A 17530-nucleotide genomic window follows, 5' to 3' on the forward strand; every position below is an offset into this window, starting at 1 on the left:
GTTTTCTGTGTATAAGATCATGTCATCTGCAAATAAAGGTAATTTTACTTCCTCTTTGCCAATCCGGATGCCCTTTATTTCTCTGTCTAGCCTAATTGCTCTGCCTGGGACCTCTAGCACAATGTTGAATAAGAGCGGTGATAAAGGGCATCCTTGTCTGGTTCCCGTTCTCAAGGGAAATGCTTTCAGGTTCTCTCCATTTAGAGTGATGTTGGCTGTTGGCTTTGTATAGATGACCTTTATTATGTTGAGGAATTTTCCTTCAATTCCTATTTTGCTGAGAGTTTTTATCATAAATGGGTGTTGGACTTTGTCAAATGCCTTTTCTGCATCAATTGATAAGATCATGTGGTTTTTGTCTTTTGTTTTGTTTATGTGGTGGATTACATTAATGGTTTTTCTAATATTAAACCAGCCTTGCATACCTGGTATAAATCCCACTTGGTCGGGGTGAATTATTTTTTTGATATGTTGTTGAATTCTATTGGCTAGAATTTTGTTGAGGATTTTTGCATCTATGTTCATGAGGGATATAGGTCTGTAATTTTCTTTTTTTGTAATGTCTTTACCTGGTTTTGGTATCAGGGAGATGGTGGCTTCATAAAATGAGTTGGGTAGTATTCCGTCATTTTCTATGTTTTGAAATACCTTTAGTAGTAGAGGTGTTAACTCTTCTCTGAAAGTTTGGTAGAACTCTGCTGTGAAGCCGTCCGGGCCAGGGCTTTTTTTTGTTGGGAGTTTTTTGATTACCTTTCAATCTCTTTTTTTGTTATGGGTCTATTTAGTTGTTCTACTTCTGAATGTGTTAGTTTAGATATGTAGTGTATTTCCAGGAATTCATCCATTTCTTCTAGGTTTGCAAATTTGTTAGAGTACAATTTTTCATAATAATCTGAAATGATTCTTTTAATTTCAGTTGGGTCTGTTGTGATGTGGCCCTTCTCATTTCTTATTCGGGTTATTTGTTTCCTTTCCTGTATTTCTTTAGTCAGTCTAGCCAATGGTTTATCAATTTTGTTAATTTTTTTCAAAGAACCAGCTTTTGGCTTTGTTAATTCTTTCAATTGTTTTTCTGTTCTCTAATTCATTTAGTTCAGCTCTAATTTTTATTATTTGTTTTCTTCTGGTGCCTGATGGATTCTTTTGTTGCTCACTTTCTATTTGTTCAAGTTGTAAGGACAGTTCTCTGATTTTGGCTCTTCTTTTTGTATGTGTGCATTTATCGATATAAATTGGCCTCTGAGCACTGCTTTTGCTGTGTCCCAGAGGTTTTGATAGGAAGTATTTTCATTCTCGTTGCATTCTATGAATTTCCTTATTCCCTCCTTAATGTCTTCTATAACCCAGTCTTTTTTCAGGAGGGTATTGTTCAGTTTCCAAGTATTTGATTTCTTTTCCCTAGTTTTTCTGTTATTGATTTCTAGTTTTATTGCCTTGTGGTCTGAGAAGATGCTTTGTAATATTTCGGTGTTTTGGATTCTGCAAAGGTTTGTTTTATGACCTAATATGTGGTCTATTCTAGAGAATGTTCCATTTGCGCTAGAAAACAAAGTATACTTTGCAGCAGTTGGGTGGAGAGTTCTGTATAAGTCAATGAGGTCAAGTTGGTTGATTGTTGTAATTAGGTCTTCCGTGTCTCTATTGAGCTTCTTACTGGATGTCCTGTCCTTCTCCGAAAGTGGTGCGTTCAAGTCTCCTACTATAATTGTGGAGGTGTCTATCTCACTTTTCAGTTCTGTAAAAATTTGATTTATGTATCTTGCAGCCCTGTCATTGGGTGCATAAATATTTAATATGGTTATGTCTTCCTTATCAATTGTCCCTTTTATCATTATGTAGTGTCCTTCTTTATCCTTTGTGGTGGATTTAAGTCTAAAGTCTATTTTGTCAGAAATTAATATTGCTACTCCTCTTCTTTTTTGCTTATTGTTTGCTTGATATATTTTTTTCCATCCTTTGAGTTTTAGTTTGTTTGTGTCTCTAAGTCTAAGGTGTGTCTCTTGTAGGCAGCATATAGACGGATCGTGTTTCTTTATCCAGTCCGAGACTCTCTGTCTCTTTATTGGTGCATTTAGTCCATTTACATTCAGTGTAATTATAGATAATATCAAAATGACAACACTAAACACTTATATATATATAAGTGTTTAGTGTTGTCATTTTGATGCCTTTTTATGTGTGTTGTTGACAATTTCATTTTTCCACTTACTTTTTTGTGCTGATACGTTTTTCTTAGTAAATTGTGAGATCCTCATTTTCGTAGTGTTTGACTTTATGTTTGTTGAGTCGTTACGTTTTTCTTGGCTTTTATCTTGAGTTCTGGAGTTGTTATACCTCTTTGTGGTTACGTTAATATTTACCCCTATTTTTCTAAGTAAAAACCTAACTTGTATTGTTCTATATCGCCTTGTATCACTCTCCATATGGCAGTTCTATGCCACCTGTATTTAGTCCCTCTTTTGATTACTGTGATTTTTTACATATTGACTTCAATGATTCCCTGTTATGAGCATTTTTTTTTAATTAATCTTAATTTGTTTTTGTGATTTCCCTATTTGAGTTGATATCAGGATGTTCTGTTTTGTGACCTTGTATTGTGCTGGTATCTGATATTATTGGTTTTCTGACCAAACAATATCCTTTAGAATTTATCGTAGCTTTGGTTTGGTTTTTGCAAAGTCTCTAAGCTTGTGTTTATCTGTAAATATCTTAATTTCGCCTTCATATTTCAGAGAGAGTTTTGCTGGATATATGATCCTTGGCTGGCAGTTTTTCTCCTTCAGTGCTCTGTATATGTCAACCCATTGCCTTCTTGCCTGCATGGTTTCTGCTGAGTAGTCTGAACTTATTCTTATTGATTCTCCCTTGAAGGAGACCTTTCTTTTCTCCCTGGCTGCTTTTAAAATTTTCTGTTTATCTTTGGTTTTGGCAAGTTTGATGATAATATGTCTCAGTGTTTTTCTTTTTGGATCAATCTTAAATGGGGTTCGATGAGCATCTTGGATAGATATCCTTTCGTCTTTCATGATGTCAGGGAAGTTTTCTGTCAGCAGATCTTCAACTATTTCCTCTGTGTTTTCTGTCCTCCCTCCCTGTTCTGGGACTCCAATCACACGCAAGTTATCCTTCTTGATAGAGTCCCACATGATTCTTAGGGTTTCTTCATTTTTTAAAATTCTTTTCTCTGATTTTTTTTCAGCTATGTTGGTGTTAATTCCCTGGTCCTCCAGATGTCCCAGTCTGCATTCTAATTGCTCGAGTCTGCTTCTCTGACTTCCTATTGCGTTGTCTAATTCTGTAATTTTATTGTTAATCTTTTGGATTTCTACATGCTGTCTCTCTATGGATTCTTGCAACTTATTAATTTTTCCACGATGTTCTTGAATAGTCTTTTTGAGTTCTTCAACTGTTTTATCAGTTTGTTCCTTGGCCTTTTCTGCAGTTTGCCTTATTTCGTTTGTGATGTCTTGAAGCATTCTGTAAATTAGTTTTTTATATTCTGTATCTGATAATTCCAGGATTGTATCTTCATTTGGGAAAGATTTTGATTCTTTTGTTTGGGGAGTTGTAGAAACTGTCATGGTCTGCTTCTTTATGTGGTTTGATATCGACTGCTGTCTCTGAGCCATCACTAAGATATAAAAAAAAGTAGTGGTTTATTCTATAATTGCTCACTAAGTCTTATCTTGTTTTGTTTTCTTTCAATATATGTGGATGGGCTACTGGATTGTGTTGTCTTGTTTGTTGTAGCCCTTGACTTACTTATGACCTATTACCAGCTGGTTTGGGCTATTGCCAGATATATATGCCTGAGTCTATTCACTATTCTTGAGTAGAATCTGATTTTGGGTCATCAAGTGTGTGCTGCACCCTAACACCTATCCACCTCGAGAAGTAGTGGTGATAGTTGTGTGCACCAGTTTCTACTAGCAGCTGGGGTTCACCTTCCGGGGGGGGGCAGGATGCTGACAGGCTTCCTCCAAGTGTCAGTGAGGTAGGTGTGTCTCTATTCCTATAGCACCTTGGTGGGAGGGCACTGCAGCTGTACCTTAGGCCCCCAATGCAAGTACCTCTACTGATTGGTAGATGTCACCCTCCTTAGACCCCTGAGGCAAGAGGCTAGGTGGTCTGGGGGGAGCTTCAGCCCTCAGTTCCCTGTTGTCTGTCAGTTAGGGCTCTGTTGAATAAGCAGAGATATCAGACCTGGGAAACTTGTTTTTCCAGAAAATCTGCTAAAAAAAAAATGCAGTCAGATCCCTATCAGAACTGCCTTTGGATTATAACCGCCACCTTGTTCCTTGTAAGGATGAAAGTCCAAGATTTGGATCATATATGCTTGGCTGTAGCTGGTTCTGTGTTTTTAGTCCAATTAGGGATGGATTTCCGGTCCCTGGGTTTTTTGTGGTTCCTTCTCTCAGGCCGGAAGAATGGGTTAGGAAAAGACCAAAAATAAAAAGGGTGGGGGGGAAGCAAAGCTGCCGCAGAGCCGGAGCCATTCTACCTCTGGCTCAGGAAATTCCAATGTTAATGAAGCCGCCTGGGAAGGGTGGGGGAGGGTTCAGAGAAATAGGAGAGTAGCCCCTCGGAATATAGCCAAAGTTGCTTATCTTGCTTGGAATGACTATTGTATCTGAGATTCCCGAGGGGTGTGTCGCCTATGTGTGCTGGCTGTGTGGAGATTGCCCCTGAGGGTCTGGTCCACTGAAGCCGCAGTCAGATCCTCCGCTGCCAGTCCAAAGCCCAGCGTTAAGGTTCCACTGCTGGGACGCTGCACTTCTGGCTCCAAAATCAGTCACTGCCTCCTGGGGACTTCTCATCCCGCCAGCCCCGTCGCCGCGCCACCTCCGAGGACCGGCTGGGCCCCCTCCCAGGGTTAGTTCAGGGGAGTAGGGCCGCGCCCCGTGCTTGCGCCGTGAGGGCGCCCAGTCAAAAGCCCGGCGCCAAGGTTCCCCGGCTGGGATGCTGCACTCCTGGCTCCAAAACCGGTCACTGCCTCCCGGGGACTTCTCCCACCAACCGCGTCCCCATGCCGCCCGCACGGACCGGCTGGGCCCCCTCCCGGGGTGAGTTCAGGGGGGTAGGGCTGCTCCCCTTGTTTGCACTGTCATAGATTTTGAATTCAGCTCTCCTGGGCCCAGACCTACGCCCGGCGCCAAGGTTACCTGACTGGGACGCTCGCTCCAGGCTCCGCAAACAGTCGCTGCTTCCCCGTATTTGTTCGTTCTCCGTCTCTAAATCTGTGTTTGTTGTTCAGTGTTCGTAGATTGTTATGTAGGTGATCGATTCACTTGTTTTTCCAAGTCTTTGTTGCAAGAGGGATCCGAGGTAGCGTCTACCTAGTCCGCCATCTTGGCCCCACCTCCTATTTCTAGCTTTTTAAGGGAGTGCCATACCATTTTCTGTAGTGGTTGTACCATTTTACATTCCTACCAGCAGTGTATAAGAGTTCCAATCTCCCCATAACCTCTCCAACATTTGTTATTTTCTGTTTTTTATTAGTGCCAGTAGTATCGGGGTAAGTTGGTAACTCATTGCATTTGATTTGCATTTCTCTAATGGCTAATGATTATGAGCATTTCTTCATGTGTTTGTTAGCAGTCTGTTTTCTTTTGTGAAGTGTCTGTTCATATCCTTTGCCTACTTTTTAATTGGATTGTTTATCCTTTTGTTGCTGAGGTGTTGAAATTTTCTACCAATTTTAGAGGATAGACCCTTGTTGGATATATTGTCACCAAAAATTTTTCCCAGTCTGTGAGTTCTCTTTTTGCTCTGTTGGAGAAGTCTTTTGGTAAGCACAAGCAATTAATTTTTGGGAGATCCCATTTATCTAGTTCATCTTCTGCTTGTTGTGCATTTTAAATTATGTCTGGCATTCCATTTATGCCGTATATTAGGGCCCCTAGCTTTGGCCCTATTTTTCCTTCCTTGATCTTTATAGTTTTATAATTTATATTTAGGTCTTTGATTCATTTTGAGTTAGTTTTTATGTATGGTGTGAGGTGTGGCTCCTGTTTTCATTTTTTTTTTTCACAAATGGACATCTCATTTTCCCAACACCAGTTGTTAAAGAGACTGTCTTATTCGCACTTAATGGACTTTGGCCCTTTGTCAAAGACCAGCTGTCCATAGGTGGGTGGATTTACATATGGGTTCTCAATTCTGTTCCACGGGTCTATGTGTCATTGTACCAGTACCACGCTGTTTTGAGTACCATGGCTGTAGAGTAGGTGTGATGGTTATGGTTGTGTATGTCAACTTGGCTGGGCCATGATTCTCAGTGGTTTGGCAGTTATGATGTATTTTGGCAGCTGTATAATGATATAATCACTTCCATGATGGGATCTGATATAATGTAATTACCTCCATGATGAGATCTGTTCTGAGAAGCCAATCAGTTGAAAGGGAGTTTCCTTGGGGGTGTGGCCTACCTCTAATATAGGTGGACTCTCTGGCAAGGCCCTTGGGCTTTTGCTCACTCTGGATCCTGCAGCTGGCTCCTGTTCATCTGATCTCTGGTTCTTGGGACTTGAGCTAGCAGCTTACCTGCAGATCTTGGGATTCATCAGCCTCTGCCGTTTGTGAGCCAGAAGCCTGCCAACTTACCTGCCAGTCTTGGAATTTGTTGGACTCTGCAGCCTGTGAGCCAGAGGTCTCTTCTCTGAATTGCTGATCTTGGGTTCACCAGCCCCTGCAGCTATGTGAGTCAGGAGAAGCCTCCAGCCTGACCTATGGACTTGGGACTTTCTAGCCTCTGCAACTCCGTGAGCCATTTCCTTGATACAAATCTCTCTCCCTCCCCCCGCATCTGTCTATCTATCTGTCTGTCTATCTATCTGTCTGTCTGTCTATCTATCTATCTCTATCTGTCTATCTATCTGTCATCTATCATCTATCTATCTACCTGTCTGTCTGTCTGTCTGTCTATCTATCTATCTACCTACCTACCTACCTACCTATCTATCTACCTATCTATCTATCTACCTATCTACCTACCTATCTATAGAGAGGCAGAAGCAAAAGCATATATAGATGCTTCACTGTTTTTGTTTCTCCAGAGAACCCAGCCTAAGACTCTAGGTTCTGAGATCAGTAGTGTGAAATCTCCTACTCTGTTCTTCTTCAGTAATGCTTTACTTATCCAGGGCGTCTTTCCTTTCCATATAAAATTGGTGATTAGATTCTCCATCTCTTTAAAGAATGATGCTGGAGTTTGGATTGGAATTGCATCATATCTATAGTCACTTTGGGTAGTATGGACATTTTCACAATGTTGAGTCTTTCTGTCCATGAGCATGGTGTATTTCTCCATTTCTGTAGGCCTTTTTTGGTTTCTTGCAGTAGTGTTTTGGTAGTTTTCTTTGTATAGGTTTTCTACATCCCCGGTTAGAATTATTCCTAAGGATTTTATCTTTTGGTATTGTTTTCCTGATTTGCTTTTCAAAGTTCTCTTTGTTGGTGTAGAGGACTCCAGCTGAGTTTTGCATATTGATCTTGTATCGTGCTACTTTACTGAATCCTTCTGTTAGTTCCAATAGCTTTCTTGTGGAATCTTTAGAGTTTTCTATGTATAGGATCATATCATCTGTGAATAGGAATAGTTTAACTTCTTCTATACCAGTTTGGATGCCCATTTTTTCTTTTTCTTGCCTTACTGCTCTAGCTAGGACTTTCAGCACAATGTTGAATAAGAGTGGTAATAAAGGGTATTGTTGTCTGGTTCCCATTCTCAAGGGGAATGCTTTCAGTCCCTCTCTGTTGACAATAATGTTGGCTGTTGCTTTTGTATACCCCAAAAACCAAACTCAGTGCCGTCGAGTCAATTCCGACTCATAGCGACCGTATATGACAGGGTAGAACTGCTCCATAGAGTTTCCAAGGAGCGCCTGGCAGATTCGAACTGTGACCTTTTGGTTAGCAGCCATAGCACTTAACCACTATGCCACCAGGGTTTCCTGCTTTTGTATAGATGCCCTTTATTATGTTGAGGAATTTCCTTTCTGTTCCTATTTCCTGAGAGTTTTTTTTTAAATCATGAATGGGTGTCGGACTTTATCAAATGCCTTTTCAGTATCGATTGAAGTGATCACATGATTCTTTTTTCATTTTATTTATATAGTGGATTACATTGATTGACTTTCTAATGTTGAACTTTCTTTGCATACCTGGTATGAATTCTGCTTGGTCATAATATATTATTTTTTTGACGTGCTGTTGAATTCTATTGGCTAGAATTTTGTTGAGAATTTTTACGTCTGTATTCACAAGAGATATTGGTCTGTATTTTCTTTTTTTGTGGTGTCTTTTCCTGGCTTTGGTATCAGGGTCATGTTGGTTTCATACAATGAATTTGGGAGTATTCCTTCTTTTTCTATATTTTGAAATAGTTTGAGTAGTATTGGTGTGAGCTCTATTCTGAATGTTTGGTAGCATTCTCCAGTGAAGATATCCAGGCCAGGGCTTTTTTGTTGCTGTTCTTGGTGTTTTTTTTTTTTTAAACTACTTCTTCAAACTTTTGTTATGAGTCCGTAAAGTTTTTCTACCTCAGTTTGTGTTAGTTTAGGTAAGTAGTGTGAATTTCTAGAAATTTGTCCATTTCCTCTAGGTTTTCAAACATGGTTGGAGTCCAGTTTTTCATAGTATTCTGTTATGATCCTTTTTATTTCAGTTGGTTCTGTTGTAATGTCACCCATTTCATTTCTTATTTGCTTATCCTCCTGCTTTTCTTTTGTTAATTTTGCCAGTGGTTTGTCAATTTTGTTGATCCTTTCAAAGAACCAACTTCTGATCTTGTTGATTCTTTCTATTGTTTTTTTCTTCCCTATTTCATTTCTTTTGCTCTACTCTTTATCATTTCCTTTCTTCTGGTGACTCGGGCTTCTGTTGCTGCTCTTTTTCTATTTGTTCAACTTGTAGGGTTAATGTTTTGATTTTGGCCCTTTCTTCTTTTTTGATGTATGAGTTTATTGCTATAAATTGACCTCTGAGCCCTGCATTTGCTGTGTCCCAAAGGTTTTGGTAAGATGTGTTTTCACTCCCATTTGATTCTAGGATTTTTTTTACTCCATCATTGATTTCTATTACCCAGTGGTTTTTAAGCAAGGTGTTATTGTTTCCATGTATTTGATATTTTTTCCTTGTTGTTCCTGTTATTGATTTCTACTTTTATGGCATCATGATCCAAGAAAATGCTTCATATTATTTTGACGTTTTGGATTTTTTTAAGGCTTGTTTTATGGCCTAAAATGTGGTCTGTTCTGGAGGATGTTCCATGTACATTGGAGAAGAGTGTAATACTTTGCTGCTTTTGGGTGGAGTGTTCAGTACATGTCTATGAGGTTGAGTTGGTTGATCGTGGCATTTAGATCTTCTGCATCTTTGTTGAGTTTCTTTCTAGATGTTCTGTCCTTCACCGAAAGTGGTGTGTTGAAGTCTCCTACTGTTACTGTGGAGCTGCCTATTTCCCTTTTCATTGCTGTTAGAGTTTGTTTTATGTATTTTGTATAAGAAGAGTGCAGCGTCAGGATTGGAGGAACACTCATTAACAGCCTGCGATATTCAGATGACACAGCCTTGCTTGTAGAAAGTGAAACGGACTTGAAGCACGTACTGATGAAGATCGAAGACTACAGGCTTCAGGAGGGATTGCACCATAAAGAAAACAAGAAGACAAATCAGCACAAAGAAAACAAAAATCCTCACAACTGGACCGTTAAGCAACATCATGATAAATGGAGAAAAGATTGACGTTGTCAAGGATTTCATTTTATTTGGATCCACAATCAATACCCATGGGAGCAGTGGTCAGGAAATCAAACCACATGTTGCATTGGGCAAATCTGCTGCAAAAGACCTCATTAAAGTGTTAAAAAGCTGTCAAGGATTGAATTGTGACCCCCCTGCAAAATATGTGTCAGCTTGGTTAGACCATGATTCCCAGTATTGTGTGGCTGTCCTCCATTTTGTGATTGTAATTTTCCTGTATGTTGTAAATCCTAATCTCTGCCTGTGGTTAATGAGGCAAGACTGGATTATGTTGAAGAGAATTAGGGTGGGATGCAACACCCTTGCTCAGGTCATATCCCTGATTCAATGTAAAGGGCGTTTCCCTGGGGTGTGGCCGGCACCACCTTTTATCTTACAAGAGATAAAAGGAAAGGGAAGTGAGCAGAGTGTGGAGGGACCTCAAGCTACCAAGAAAGCAGAGCCAGGAGCAGAGCACGTTCTTTGGACCTAGGGTTCTGGTGGAGAGAAGTTCCTAGACCAGGGGAAGATTGAAGGCAAGGACCTTCCTCCAGAGCCAACAGAGAAAGAAAGCCTTCCCCTGGAGCTGATACCCTGAATTTGGACTTGTAGGCTACTGGACTGTGAGAGAATAAATTTCTGTTTGTTAAAGCCATCCACTTGTGGTATTTCTTAGATAAACTAAGACAAAAGCAAAGATGTCACTATGTGGACTAAGGTGTGTCTGACCCAAGCCATGGTGTTTTCAATTGCCTCATATGCATGCAAAAGCTGGGCAGTGAATAAGGAAGACTGAAGAAGAATTGATGCTTTTGAATTATGGTGTTACCGAAGAATATTGAATATACCAAGGACTGCCAGAAAAATGACCACTTCTTTCCTGGAAGAAGTACAGCCAGAATGCTCCTTTGAAGCAAGGGTGGTGAGATTTCATCTGACATACTTCGGATGTGTTATCAGGAGGGACCAGTCCCTGGAGAAGGACGTCTTGCTTGGTAAAGTGGAGGGTCAGTGAAAATGAGGAAGACCTTCAGTGAGATGGATTGATACAGTGGCTGCAAAAATGGGCTCAAGCATAACAACGATTGTGAGCACGCTGCTGGACTGGGCAGCATCTCATTCTGTTGTACATGGGTCACTATGAGTAGGAATGGACCTAAAGGCACCTAACAACACCAACAACATATCTTTATTACCGTTATGTCCACCTGGTGGATTGACCCTTGGGTCATTATATAATGTCCTTTCTTATCTTTTTGCCTTCAAGTCTATTTTATCAGAGATTAATATTGCCACTCCTGGTCTTTTTTAGTTATTGTTTGCTTGATATGTATTTTTTTCATCCTTTGAGTTTTAGTTCGTGTCTTTGTGTCTAAGGTGTGTCTCATGTACACAGCATGTTGATTGGTCATGTTCTTTATCCATTCTGCCACTCTTTGTCTCTTTACTGGTGTATTTAAGCCATTTACAGTCAGTGTGATTATCGATAGGTATGAGTTTACTGCTGTCGTTTTCTTATACTTTTTTTGTGGTGTTGATGGTTTCTTTGTTCCTCTTAATATTCTGTGCTGAGTTCCTTTTTCTTTTCTTTTTAATAATTTTTATTGAGCTTTAAGTGAACGTTTACAAATCAAGTCAGTCTGTCACATATAAGCTTATATACACCTTACTCCATACTCCCACTTACTCTCCCCCTAATGAGTCAACCCGCTCCCTCCTTCCAGTCTCTCCTTTTATGACAATTTTGCCAGTTTCTAACCCTCTCTACCCTCCTATCACCCCTCCAGACAGGAGATGCCAACACAGTCTCAAGTGTCCACCTGATACAAGTAGCTCACTCTTCGTCAGCATCTCTCTCCAACACATTGTCCAGTCCCTTCCATGTCTGATGAGTTGTCTTTGGGAATGGTTCCTGTCTTGGACCAACAGAAGGTTTGGGGACCATGACCGCCAGGATTCCTCTAGTCTCAGTCAGACCATTAAGTCTGGTCTTTTTATGAGAATTTGGGGTCTGCACCCCACTGATCTGCTCCCTCAGGGATTCTCTGTTGTGCTCCCTGTCAGGGCAGTCATTGGTTATGGCCAGGCACCATCTAGTTCTTCTGGTCTCAGGGTGATGTAAGTCTCTGGTTCATGTCCTTTTTCTTTTCTTATTGAACTTTAGATGAAGGTTTATAGAACTAACTAGTTTCTCATCAAACAGTACACGCATTTTCTATGACATTGGTTAACAACCCCACGACATGTCAACACTCTCCCTTCTCAACCCTGGGTTCCATATTACCAGCTATCTTGTTCCCTCCTACCTTCCAGTTCCTACCCCAGGGCTGGTGCGCCCCTTTAGTCTTGTCTTGCTCTATGGGACTGTTCAATCTTTGGCTGAGGGTGAGCCTCAAGAGTGGCCTCATTACTGAGCTGAAAGGGTGTCCAGGGGCCATACTCTCAGGGTGTCTCCAGTCTTTGTCAGGCCAGCAAGTCTGGTCTTTCTTTCTGAGTTAGAATTTTGTTCTACATTTTTCTCCAGCTCTGTCTGGGACCCTCTGTTGTAATCCCTGTAAGAGCAGTCTGTGCTGAGTTATTTTTGTTTGTGGATTTTCTTGTCATTTCTTTCACTGTTGTTGATTTTGTGTTTACTGAGTCTACGTTTTTCTTCTTTTTTATTTTGATGAGTTGTTTTGTTCACTTTCTTTGTAGTTACCTTGAAATGTACCTTTATCTTCCTAAGTTTAAACCAGTCTTTTATTTCTTCTTATCGCCTTGACTTCCTCAGCATATGAAAGTTCTATAAGTACACTGTTTATTTCCTATTTTTTGTTTTGATGTAGTTGTCATTTACAGATTGATGTTTATGATTCCCTGTTTTCAGTTTTTATCTTTGTTTTATTTCTGAGAATTTTTTTTTTTAATCTAGCTGGGTACCTGGCTGATGCTTTGTCCTTTGTCTTAATCTCAGGTTGTTGTCTGATGTTGTTGATTCTCTAACCAAAGGATTCCCTTTAATATTTCTCACAAGTTTGGACTGGTTTTTACAAATTTCCGTTTATCTGGAAATGTCCTAATTTTGCCATTATATTTGAGACGCAGTTTTGCTGGATATATAATTCTTGGTTGGCATTTTTTTTCTTTCAAGTTTTTGTATATGTCATCCCATTGCCTTCTTGCCTGTATAGTTCCTGCTGAATAATCAGAGCTCAGTCTTATTGGTTCCCGTTTGTAGGTGACTCTCTGTTTTTCCCAAGCCACTCTCAGAATTCTTTCTCTGTCTTTGGCTTTGGTGAGTCTGATTATGATCTGTCTTGTTGACTTTCTTTTGGGGTGTATCCTGTATGGAGTTCCTTGGGCTTCTTGGGTGGATATCTAATTGACTTTCATGATATCAGGGAAGTTTTCTCCCAGAAAATCTTCAACAATTCTTTGTGTATTTTCCACTGCCTCTCCCCTGTTCTGGAACTCTAATCATGCACAAATTTTTCTTTTGATGGTATCCAACATAACTCTTAGGCTTTCTTCATTTCTTTTTTTCTGATTTTCCTCAAAAAAATTGGTGTCAAGGAATTTGTCTTCAAATTCACTGATTGTGTCATCCAGTGTTTCAATTCTGCTCTTATATACTTCTATTGAGTTGTTTATTTCTGAAATTTTATTATTAATCTTTTGGATTTTTAGTTGCTTTTTTGGTATGGTTTCTAATTGTTTTGTTCTTGTTTTCACGAATTCTTCTATTGTTTTGTCTTTGTTTTCCTTGATTTCTTTCTTGATCTCGTGCAGAGCCCTGTATTTTTGTCTTTTGAATTCTTTATCAGGTAGTTCCATTGCCATTTGTTCCTCTGGAATATCTTCTGGCTCTTTATTTGGTTCACTTGCTGGAGCCAACTTGTCCTACTTTATGTGCTTTGATATTGTCTGCTGTCTCTGAGGCATCAAGAATTTATTATATTTATTTATTTATTGTATGCTTGTTTGCTACATCCTGAATTTTTCTTTTGTTTTGATAAATCCAAGTAGGCTTGGCATGTGTGCTACCCTGGTCACTAATCTGGCCCTATTGAAGCTCTCACCTCCTCTGTGTGGATGGGGCAGCAACTGGGTATGTGAGTGCTACTCTCTATTTACTGATGTTGCAAGGCTGCTAAAGGTGTAGGTGATGTTTCTGGCGAGGAGATGTATCTGTCTGGCTGATCACCTTGCCATGGGTGCAGGGGGCGTTCTCCCTGGTTGCGGGGTTGGGTGTTGTGTGTGCGCTTGGCCAACTGCCAGGTGTTTGGGGCAAGGGTGCCCTGATCGTTGGTCACTGGGCAGATAGTGTGAAAACTCTCACCAACAGTCCCAAGCATGCAGAGCTGCATGGGGTTGTTCAGAGCAGGCACAAGCCTCCACTTGTAGGGGGAGGGTGATGTAGGGATGAGGCAGGGGAGATGTCGCCTGTCCATGGGTGCCTGGTTGGAGGTCATGCCCTGTCCACTAGGGTGCGTCATGGGGGAGCTTTGCAGCCAGTCCTCAGGCTCCTGGTGGAGGTAGCTGTAGGGAATAGGAGGCACTGCCAGTCCTCGGTTCCCTCACACAGGTGGCTGGAGAGAGTGGGGGAGGTACAGCCAGTCCTTAGGCCCCTGGCACAGGCAGCTGGAGGGAGTGAGAGGCACCACTGGCCCTCAGACCCCTGGTGCTGGTAGCTGGAGGGAGTGGGAGCACTGCTGACCCTCAGGCCCCCAGTGCAGGTGACCGGAGGGAGTAGGGGACATTGTTGGTCCTCAGGCCCCTGACAAGAGTTTCTGAGCAAAGGGTGGGTGCCTTCAGCCTGTGGGTTCCTGGGTCGGGGGCAGGGCAGTGGTGGGCGCTGCTGGACTGTGATCATAGTTGGGGAGAGGGATGAACAAGAAGGGTAGGGGCCCCACAGGTCTGTGGGCTTCTGGCATGGGGTTTGGGGTGGGTGCAGTGGGCGGGGTGCATGCACTTAACTTTCTTTTGCAGGGCAGGAAGCACTCCTTCCTGGCTCTGGGCGTGAATGCAGAGTCAGTCCTGCTTGGCTGTACCAGGTGATGGGGGTTTCAGTTGGGAACACTGTTTGCTTTGTCTCAATATGGCCGTGCTGCGCAGGTTCAGCTAGCAGGGCACCAGTGATCCATATTTCTCCATGTCCACTGTTTTTATACTGCCTCTCCTTCCACTTCGTGCTCAGTCCAATTCTTCAGCATTGTCTTTGATGCTTGGGCTCCAAAGTTGTCATTTATATCTGATTCATTTGTTTTCTTGGGTCTTTGTTGTAAGAGGGCTCTTATGAAGTGTCTGAATACTCCGCCATGTTGGACCACCTCTGAAATCTGTCCTATTTGATATTAATATAGCCACTCTAACTTTCTTTTGACTAGTGTTTACATTGTATATCTTTTTCTTTTAACTTATTTGTGTCTTTACATTTAACCTGTGTTTATCGTAGACAGCATATAATTGGGTCCTGCTTTTTAAAGAACGCAGTCTGACGATCTCTGCCTTTTGATTGATTATTTTAGACCATTTACCTTTAATGTGATTTAATGTGATATGGTTTGGTTAAATCTAACATCCTGCTACTTGTTTTCTATCTGTCCAATTTCTTTGTTGTTTTCTCTTTTTCTGCCTTGTTTTGGATTGATTGAGCATTGTTTATAATTTCTTTTTACCCCTTTTATTGGATTATGTAGTATGCTTCCTTTGTTTATTTACTGGTTGCTTTAAGGTTTATGGTATACAACTTTCATTTATTATGGTATACAACTTTCATTTATTACTGCCAGCTTTTTTTTTACTTTAAATGTTATTATACCACTTCGTGTGCAGCATAACAACTTACGATAATATATATTTCCATTTTCCCTTTGCTGTTGTTAGCATTCATTTTGCTTCTATATATGTTTTAAAAAAACTACGTACACAATTCATTGTCATTATTTTTGCTTTAGACAGTCAATCATCTTTTACAAGACTGGAAAAAAAAAAAAACTTCTCAAGTTACCTGCTGTCTTAGTCATCTAGTACTGCTGTAACAGAAATACCACAAATGGGTGGCTTTAACAAACAGAAGTTTATTCCCTCACAGTCTAGGAAGCTAGAAGTCCAAATTCAGGGTGTTAACTCCAGGGGAAAGCTTTCTGTGTTGGCTCTGGATGAAGGTCCTTATCGACAATCTTCCCCTGCGCTAGGAGGTTCTCCGCACAGGAACCCCAGGTCCAAGGGATGCCCTGTGCTCCCAGCGCTGCTTTCTTGGTGGTATGAGGTTCTCCTTTCTCTCTGCCCACTTCTCTTTTACATCTCAGAAGAAATTGGTTTAAGACACAATCTAATCTTGTAGATTCAGTTTACAAAACTGTTGCTAATTCCACCTCATCAATATCATAGAGATAGGATTTACAACACATAGGGAAATCTCATCAGATGACAAAGTGGTGGACGATCATACACTACTGCGAATCATGACCTAGCCAAGCTGACAGATATTTTGGGGGGCACACAATTCAGTCCATGACACCTATATATTGGCAATGTCAAGTACTCTTCATCCTTTTTATAAATCCAGTCTGGCACTTTGCCTTTAACTGGAGCATTTCAAATTAAACTAATGCTAGTATATCTGATGTCTTAGTTCATTCATTTGTTATGACCTGTCTGCTTGGTTACTTGGTCTCCTTTTTCTCTCCTTTCATACCTTCTTTTGGACTGATTTTTTTTTCTCATTCCATTTCTTTTTCTCTTATGAGTTAGATATCATACACCATTTTTATTCTTTTTGTGGTTCCCTTAAGAATTGTATTCTGCTGACTTATTAAATTTAATCAGTTTTCTAAAGTTAATCAATTTAATTAAAACTAAGCAGAGTGTTGGGGGTGGCCAGGCAACCTTGCCAGAGCTGAAGGACACAGACACTGATCAAGTCTCTCCATATCGCTGCTGTCCACCTGGACAGCCACATTGAGGAGAGGAGACATTGGATCCCTTTTCCCAGCCATGTAAGGAGTCTCAGAGATGTCCTCTAACCTACCAGGTCTCTCTTGTGGGTGCTGGGACTTGAACTCACAGCTTCTAGCAGCAGGAACAAACTTTCTCTTGTACATGCGCCTGGGTGTGGGTGTGCAGGTCCTCCTACTGGGGCCCATGTCAGTTAGCTATTGCTGCATAACAAGTTACCACAAATACAGCAACTTAAAGCAACATCCACTTACCATTTCACAGTTTCTGTGGGTAGGAGTCTGAGCGTGACTTAACTGGGTCCTCTGTGCAGGGCCTCACAAGGCTGAAATCATGGTGTCTCCTGGGCTGTGATCTCATCTGGAGGCTCAACTAGGAAAGGATCCTCTTCCAAGCTCCCTCTGAATACTGGCAGAATTCATTTCTTTGGGAATGCAGAATTTGAGGCAGGTTGCTTTTTGAAAGCCAGCAACAGAGAGAGAGTCTCTGCTGCTTTGAGTCTGTATCATCAGGGAAGGCTTGGACCCTCGTTTAAAGGACTCACCTGATTAGGTCAGGCCCACCCAGATTACCTGTGTTTAGATTAACTCAAAGTCCACTGATTAGTGACCTTAATTACATCTGAAAAATCTTACTGCCTTTGTTCTATACTGCAATATAATCACAGAGTGATATCCTACCTCCTTTGCAATGTCCTTTTGGTCGGAAGTAGGTCACAGTTTCCATCTGCAGTCAAGGCAAGGGGACAACATGAGGGAAGGACCCATTGGGCTCCGTCAGAGTCTGTCTTGCTCACACAGACTTCCATGGTAGCTGGGCAGCTTCCCAGGACAGCTGTCCCCTAGACACC

The 17530-nt window shown here is 41.1% G+C and overlaps 1 protein-coding gene across 1 annotated transcript in view; it reads left to right on the forward strand.

The window, feature by feature from the left end:
• Window positions 1-17530, forward strand: part of TTLL8 (tubulin tyrosine ligase like 8) — a 74619-nt gene that overhangs the window by 11214 nt on the left and 45875 nt on the right. The gene's annotated exons all lie outside the window — the stretch shown is intronic.

The sequence above is a fragment of the Loxodonta africana genome, chromosome 4, assembly GCF_030014295.1.
Source record: "Loxodonta africana isolate mLoxAfr1 chromosome 4, mLoxAfr1.hap2, whole genome shotgun sequence".
NCBI lineage: Eukaryota > Metazoa > Chordata > Mammalia > Proboscidea > Elephantidae > Loxodonta > Loxodonta africana.